Source organism: Ictidomys tridecemlineatus, chromosome 2 (genome assembly GCF_052094955.1).
Source record: "Ictidomys tridecemlineatus isolate mIctTri1 chromosome 2, mIctTri1.hap1, whole genome shotgun sequence".
In the NCBI taxonomy this organism is placed as follows: Eukaryota; Metazoa; Chordata; class Mammalia; order Rodentia; family Sciuridae; genus Ictidomys; species Ictidomys tridecemlineatus.
This window is the reverse complement of record NC_135478.1, coordinates 179,518,491-179,525,991: the sequence shown is the minus strand read 5'-3', so window position 1 is coordinate 179,525,991 and position 7,501 is coordinate 179,518,491. Positions and strand designations below refer to the sequence as shown.

The 7,501-nt window shown below is 39.0% G+C and overlaps 1 non-coding gene across 1 annotated transcript; it reads left to right on the top strand.

Annotated features, from left to right (window-relative positions):
- Positions 1–6,862: 6,862 nt before the first annotated feature.
- LOC120892068 (U6 spliceosomal RNA) lies at positions 6,863–6,969 on the top strand. Its single transcript, XR_005736739.1, has one exon. It is a non-coding gene; the product is annotated as a U6 spliceosomal RNA (small nuclear RNA).
- Positions 6,970–7,501: the final 532 nt, after the last annotated feature.

Sequence of the window (7,501 nt, the reverse complement as noted above, 5' to 3'; positions counted from 1 at the left end):
CATTAGCACTCATGTTTAAGTTTACTGGTTGCCAATTCTAATGGCAGTTCTCAGTCTCCCTTTCCTGAACTTTCCATAGCCATTTACACAGTGAGCTCTCCTTCCATGATGTGCTTTCTTTGGGCTTTGGTGACTCCACACTAACATGGTTCAAGTTCTACTTAATGGGTCTTTTCTCACTGGTCTCCAATGACAACTCCTCCTTCCCTGTCCAACTCTAAAAGTTATGTGCCCCGAGACCTGTCCTCCGTGCTTTCAGAGGCCCTTAATTTTCATATCATCTATATTCCATTGACTCATAAGTCAGGTTCCTAGAACGAAGTATATGGCACCCTCAAATTGGGTCATGGGAATAGTTTAATAAAAGGACTTTTTACAGGACATTCTTCAGGGCAAGTGTAATGATCAACTTGAATTGTGGACTTGATTGGATTAAGAGATACAAAAGATTAAGAGGTTTCTGGGTGTGTCTAGGAATGATTGGCATGAGGAATAGTGAATTGAAGTGGAGATCCTTCCTAAGTGTGAGCATCACCATCCAAATGTTTGAGGCTTGGATGGATTAAAAGTTGGAAGAACAAGGAAGCAGCAGCAGATGAAAGCTCCATTCTTCTTGAACAGGTTCTTGATTGCTGCTGCGATCACCTGAGGATATCAGATTCCAGCTTCTTCACTCTTCCAAAGCAGACTCTGCCAGTGATTCTCCAGGGAGTTTTGAGAAGCCTTTGGTCTCTTACTTGGGTAGCATCATTGATCCCTCTTATTCTAAGTCATCAGCATCTTGAACTGTGAAGCTACTGTTCCTCCAGCTCTCTGGCCTGCAAATAGCCATTGTGGACTGTCCAGCCTCTGGCTGTATAAAGCAATCTAATAAATCCCCTTTTTATAATCATACTTCCTATTGATTCTGTTCCTCTAGAGAACCCCAAAACAGCAAGATTTAGGGAAAACACAAGGGAAAATTTAGTACTACTAGGCTGGCAACAATAAGACATGTTACCACTGCTAGGCTTGATGGAGCACAGAGGGAATAGTTAATATAACCCAGAGACAAAATCTGACCTCCTACTTCATCATTCAAATGGTAGCCAGAGAGGGTGTCTTAAAGGATAAACCAGAAGGTAGTGTCCTCTGCTGTAAAGGGCTTTAAAATTCAAAAAAAAAAAAAATCCAAACTCCTTACCTTTACCCCAAGGCCTCCATGAGACTAATTTCATGACTTCATCTCTTATCACATTCTCCTTCTTTATTTCCACTGGGGCCACTCTGGTCTACTTTTGTGTCTCTCAAGAAACTCTAGTCTGTATCAATCTCAGGGGTTTTATATTTATTTCTCCTTCTGTGTGGAATGTTCTTCCTAAAAATCTTCAAATGGCTGCTTCCTTATGCTCAAGTATTTATATTTTAGCCTAAGTGTCACCTTTTCAAAAATGTATTCCAGGCTGGGGATGTGGCTCAAGCGGTAGCGCGCTGGCCTAGCAAGCGTGCGGCCCAGGTTCGATCCTCAGCACCACATACAAACAAAGATGCTGTGTCCGCCGAAAACTAAAAAATTAATATTAGGGGCTGGGGATGTGGCTCAAGCAGTAGCACAGGTTGGAGCAGCCCAGGTTGGAGCCTCAGCACACATACAAAGATGTGTGTCTGCCGAAAACTAAAAAATAAATAAGAATTTAAAAAAAAAAAAGAATACTTAAAATATCAATTCCTAGGAAGACCAGGAAGAAGACGCAATCATTAAAAAAAAATTTTAAAAAAAATGTATTCCGTTGTGATTAAAAATAACCGAGCCAGAACTCAGGCAGGAACAAGAGAGTCAGGTACAAATGAAACAGCATGGCCTAGTTAATAACAGTTGATGCTGAATGATGGGTACAAGAATACTCATTATTCTGTTCTCTTTATTTTTAACACATTTGAAACCTTCTCTATGGAAAGGGTCTCATTTTCTTTTAGTGATCTGTCCTCTCTGCATTCAGGCCTCCCTTTGTTCCTCCCACATTCTGCTGCTTCCACTGCTTGAGGCCCTTGGGCACATACATGCTCTTTCCTCTGCCACCACTTTTCTAGTCAGCTTAATTCCTACTCATCTCTCAAGTCTCATGTTATATGTCCCTTCCCTAAGAAAACTTTCCCTGACTCATTTATGTTCCAAATCATCTTGGTCATATGTAACAACCCAAGCAGGCCCAGGTAACTACAAAGTCCAGAGTTTAAGGCTTGATTCTGGTCTTGAAAGGTATTAAGACTTACTTCTCTTACCAACTCTTTGTCTCATCCTTTCCATGTTGGCTCTATCCTCAGAGAAGCTTATATTTCATGGTGTCAAGATATCTGCAACAGCTCCAGCTTCCTCTTTTATATTCAAATAAAATAGGAAGAATGGATTTACTTCTCCAAAAGTTTAGTTTTATTGGTTTGGATGACTTGGCTCCAGGCATAATCCTATTTTAAAACCAATCTTTGGTGCTATGGAAAAGTAATGTTCTGATTGGCCAGGCAGGACTGAGTCTCCCCTGATGCTGAGAGTTATGTATAGGATGTGTCACTAAGCCCAAATCCAAACCCAAACTGGGATTATAGGAAATGGACCAAATGAGTCCTGGAGAGATAAACCCCAAAGGTCCACCAGGTATTTCTTAAATGATTGCATAGCAACTTATACTTTTCTTTAAATATTTGTGATAATCATTCCTTTATTATTATTCATTTATGAATAATAATGTCTTCCCCATATGTCTACCCCATAATACAATGAGCTTTAGAGGAAACCTATCTCCTTTATCCCCTGTTCCCTGCCCAATGCTCAGCACAGTTCTTGGCAAAGAATACATGCCAAATAAGTACTTTATCAATAACTATGCTAATATATATATATATATATATATATATACACACACACAACGTATATATATATATACACACACAATATGTATATATATATATACACACACACAAAATTGAAAGATTTTTAAAACTTTTTCCTTAATAAAGTTAGATAAGTAAGCACTGAACCATCCCATTCATCCCTCATTTATCTCTCATCAAATGTTCTGTTTTATTTTCTTCAGAGTACCTATCACCATCTAAAATCATATCCGGTACAATAAATAGACAAGCTTCATGACAGCTTTGTCTTGTTTATCACTTTATGTATCACTAATGCCTGTCAGAATACGAGTCTAATAAATATTTGTCCACTGAATGAGCAAAGGCTCTAAAATTTACATCTATGGTTGTGAACTCTCTTCTGAGTTTCAGATTTATACTTAAGACTGCTCCCTGGACAACTTCACCACTGAACCCCTCTCAAATAACATTCTATGGGATTGTAACTTCATTTTCCCTGGGCTTGACACACACTCCCTTCCTAGTTGTTCCACATCTGTCTCTATGTATTTTCACTACCTAATTTTTAACTGTTAATGAGATGTTTAATATTAATGAAACACTGAAGGACTCCATCTCAGGGGTCCTGCTATGGAAGCAATGAAATTCAAATACAGAATGAGAGATGGTAAAGAAGAGCCCTATAGAAGTAGGTTAGAATTGTAGATATTCTTAATTCATAAATTCATGGTTTCTAAAATGTGTATGTATATAGCTATAGGGAAGCATATGTATATACATGTATATATACAGTACATGCACACATTTCCTAGTTCTGTTCACTGTAAGTACCTGTAAACAAAGACACCTCACTAGCAGTGTGCTCATACAGTGTCCATATTTTGGTTTCAAATACTAATCACTATTAGAAGGAGTCAGGGCTCTCTGGACAAACAGGTGATTTCGTGGCTGGGGGACAGAAAGTATGAGATGAGCCAGAAACATGTATTTATGCTGGAAAGTAAGAAAGGACTCCCCAAAATGATGGAGGCATGTGACAAGAACACAAGAGTCATACTCACAAAACCTGGGGAAATTTGAGCACCAAAATAATTTTTGGGTTTTTTTAATATTTTTTAGTTGTCAATGGACTTTTATTTTTTTATATGTGCGCTAAGAATTGAACCCAGTGCTTCACATGCTATGCAAGTGCTCTACCACTGAGACACACAACCTCAGCCCTTGTGTTTGCTTTATTTTGGTTTTTTTGAAGAGGAGAACTCCAAACTTTATTTTATGCTGATGGGCCCAGAGGAAAACAAAACTCCAAATTCTGAGTCCTGATCCACAACATTTATAGGTTATTTGGCATCATCATAGAGGAGGAAATCCTACAAAGGATATTATTGGGTTAATTAATAAATTGGAATGCAGCTGGGTTCAATGCTCAGCACCAAAATAAATAAATAAATTGGACTGAAGATGGTAAATTATAGAATTATATAGATACTAAATTTACTGACCTTGCTAACTGTACTTTGGTTATCTAAGCAAATATCTTTGTTCTTAGGAAATATGGAAGCTTTAAAGGATAAAAGACATGATATATGCAATTTACTCTCTGTTCATAAAAAATATGTATGTGCAAAGAGTGCATGCAAAGGCTAAAGCAAATGGGACAAAATGTTAACATTAGGTGTGTGGGTAAAGCACAGGTGAGTGTTTTTTGTACTACTCTTGAATCTTTTCAGTAAATATCAAATTATTTCCAAAAAGTTTTTTTCTTCAATGGGACAGATACCTCCCTTGACCTACTTCATTGCAAAATGAATTGCACATATCTGCTGAGTGATGTCATCACACTTTACCTATGGCACACTGCTGGACCCCAACTCTTTACTCCAAGCTGTGCTCTGGAATTACTAAAGTCTATTTTCAACTCATTTCTAGACCTCTCCACCCAGATATTCTCTGAAGGCATTTTTTTCTCCTCTGATATGGGGACCATTCCCTCCCTGCTGCTCGGTTCAGAGTCTGGAAGTCACACACCCTTTGCCATGATCTGGGGAGCAGTAAGACACAGTGCCTGCTGGCTTCTGAGCCATGTGCTTCTGGTGGATCCACCAGCATGTTGGAGGCCTCTCATGCTACCCACTTCTTCCCATTCAACTCTGTTCCTAATTCTAACCTCTAGTGAAGCTTTAATTATCTCCATTAACTAGTTGCAAGAGGAAATTACAAACACTGTTTTTGAAGTCCTAATTTTTGTAGTTCAGGAAGCTGAATCAAAAGGATACTGTAAAAAATGAGCTAATCTGCTCTCTCTGTTACACATGCCCTCCCCATTCTCACCACTGCTGCTCATCATGTAGCCAAGGCCAATTGATCCTCACATCTTCCAAAGTTTGGTCTAAGCATCACATTCTCATTAGTTTCTTGACTCCTTACAGACTAAGTTCAATGTCCTGTATCTTTCTTATAATCCTCCATTATACTTGCCACACTGAATTATAATCATTATTTTTTACCTATATTCTGTGATTAACATTGATCGGATGCATTTCTAAGGCCTGGTACAGTCTCTGAATATATTAGTTCACCAAGTCTTTTGAACAGTGATATAACATAAGTGCTCCAAGCTTCACCTATGGGTAGGTTAAAATTTTGGTTTATAAACTAGCACTCACAGGTGGAAATTTCTGAGGAAGCTGTCCTTAGTTGGCTCTATTAATAGCACTATCCATTTGGTTTCTCCCTTTCCCTTCTGATATCTCTTAAAGAAACCTAGGGAAGATTCACACATCCATGGAACTACCACCTGCAGTCCTCCTGGTGTCTAGTGTGGCTCTGCTAAACCAGGCCCATCAAATCTGATGCCCCACTCTGCCTGCCACCCTGCCACTGCCCATCATCCTAGATAAGAGCCTTTACTTCACTATTAAGCCCCACTTGTGATAGAGCCAATCCATCATGTATAGATCCTGCTTTCCTCTTCTGTTAAGGGAGGAACCTGACCAAACCAGCTCTAATATACCTTTCAGATCTAATATTCTGTGATTCCATAAATGTTGCCCTCCCATCAAAGCTAACTGGGCTTGTGCAGTGCAAGTCTTGGCTCCATGCTTTTCTTCTATGTGGGATGTATTTCCCCACCTAAGCCACTGTCAGGTTTGGCCATCATTCATGAGCAGGCTCATGCCCTGGAGTCTTACCACCACCTTGGATCGCCCCAGTCTCCTGACCCTCATGATCCACTGGCTATTCCAGTCTCAGTGTACAGAGTTTAGAGCTGAAATAAAGACAAAAGCATAGAGGCAGCATGACTCATGCCAATCTAGTCAATCTTCTCTGATTAGCAGATCAGACTCTGATTCCTTAGGCCTTTGGGCCAAGGTGGACACTGCCACTTGAAATATCACAAGAGGGGCTGGGGCTCAGTGGTAGAGCACTCAGCATGTCTGAGGGGCTGGGTTTGATTCTCAGCACCACATAAAAATAAATAAAACAAAGGTATTGTGTCCAACTACAAAAGAAAAAAAGAAATATTACGAGAAAAATCATTATGGCTTGCAGATGTGACCTGAGTAAATCAATGGCTGAATGACCTGGGGTTGTTGATGTGAGTGATTTTGGAACCAGGTGCCTCCACAATATGGTTCACTAATTACTGAAAGTGCTGTTTTCTTCCATATCAAGAGGACTCACTGACCCCTAGCCATCTGCAAGAAATGACCAAGATGTGAGAGGAAGGCCCAGAAAGCTCATTGGAAGACTCATCAAAACATTGTGCCACTCTCTCCTCTTACCTCATTCCAGACAAGCATATCTTGGCTAGTTTCTCTTTAGAAGTTTAAAGAACCAACTCATTTTTAAAAATTGACTTTTTTGTTGGTTTGTTTCTAAGCCTAGGCATCAGAGTAAAGACAAAATTCCAACTGCCAAGACCTTTACTACATCCATGGAAGAATTTGAGTCCTTAATTCTCTTGAGATCAGGTTTAGTGCTGGGTCTTCATCAAGAGTAAGTCCTTAGAGTGCTCACTTCAGCAGCACATATTCTAAAGTTGGACTGAAACAGAAAAGATTGGTATGGCCCCTGTGCAAGGGTGACATGCAAATATGTGAAGCATTCCATAATATATGTTTATAACAACAACAACAAAGAGAAAGACCTTAGAATGTTTTCTCTGATATGCAGAAGCTAGTCCAAAATAAGGGGGAAAAGAGACTGAGAGAGTGAGTAAAGAGGGGTATGGGGTTCCATCAAAATAGAAGAAAAATCAGTGAACTAAATGAAGAAGATTAAGGAGAGAGAGGAAGAACAGTGGAATGAATCTGACCTAATTTCCCTATGTACATATATGAATATACCACAGTGAATCTCACCATCAATGTACATTCACAAGACACTAATTTGGAAAAAAAAAACTATAAATAGCAGAAATATCAGTAAAATAGAGGGAAGGAGACTAGGGAGGGAAGAGGGGACGGAAAGGGGAAGTACTGGGAACTGAATTAGAGTAAATTATATTCCATGTTCTATAATTATGTCAAACTGAATCTTAATGTTGTGTATAGTGAAAAAGAACCAAAAAAATAAGACTTAAAAAACCAAGTGTATAGTTAAACAAGAATTAAAGAAACTTAAAACTAAAAAACAAAAAGGAGTTACA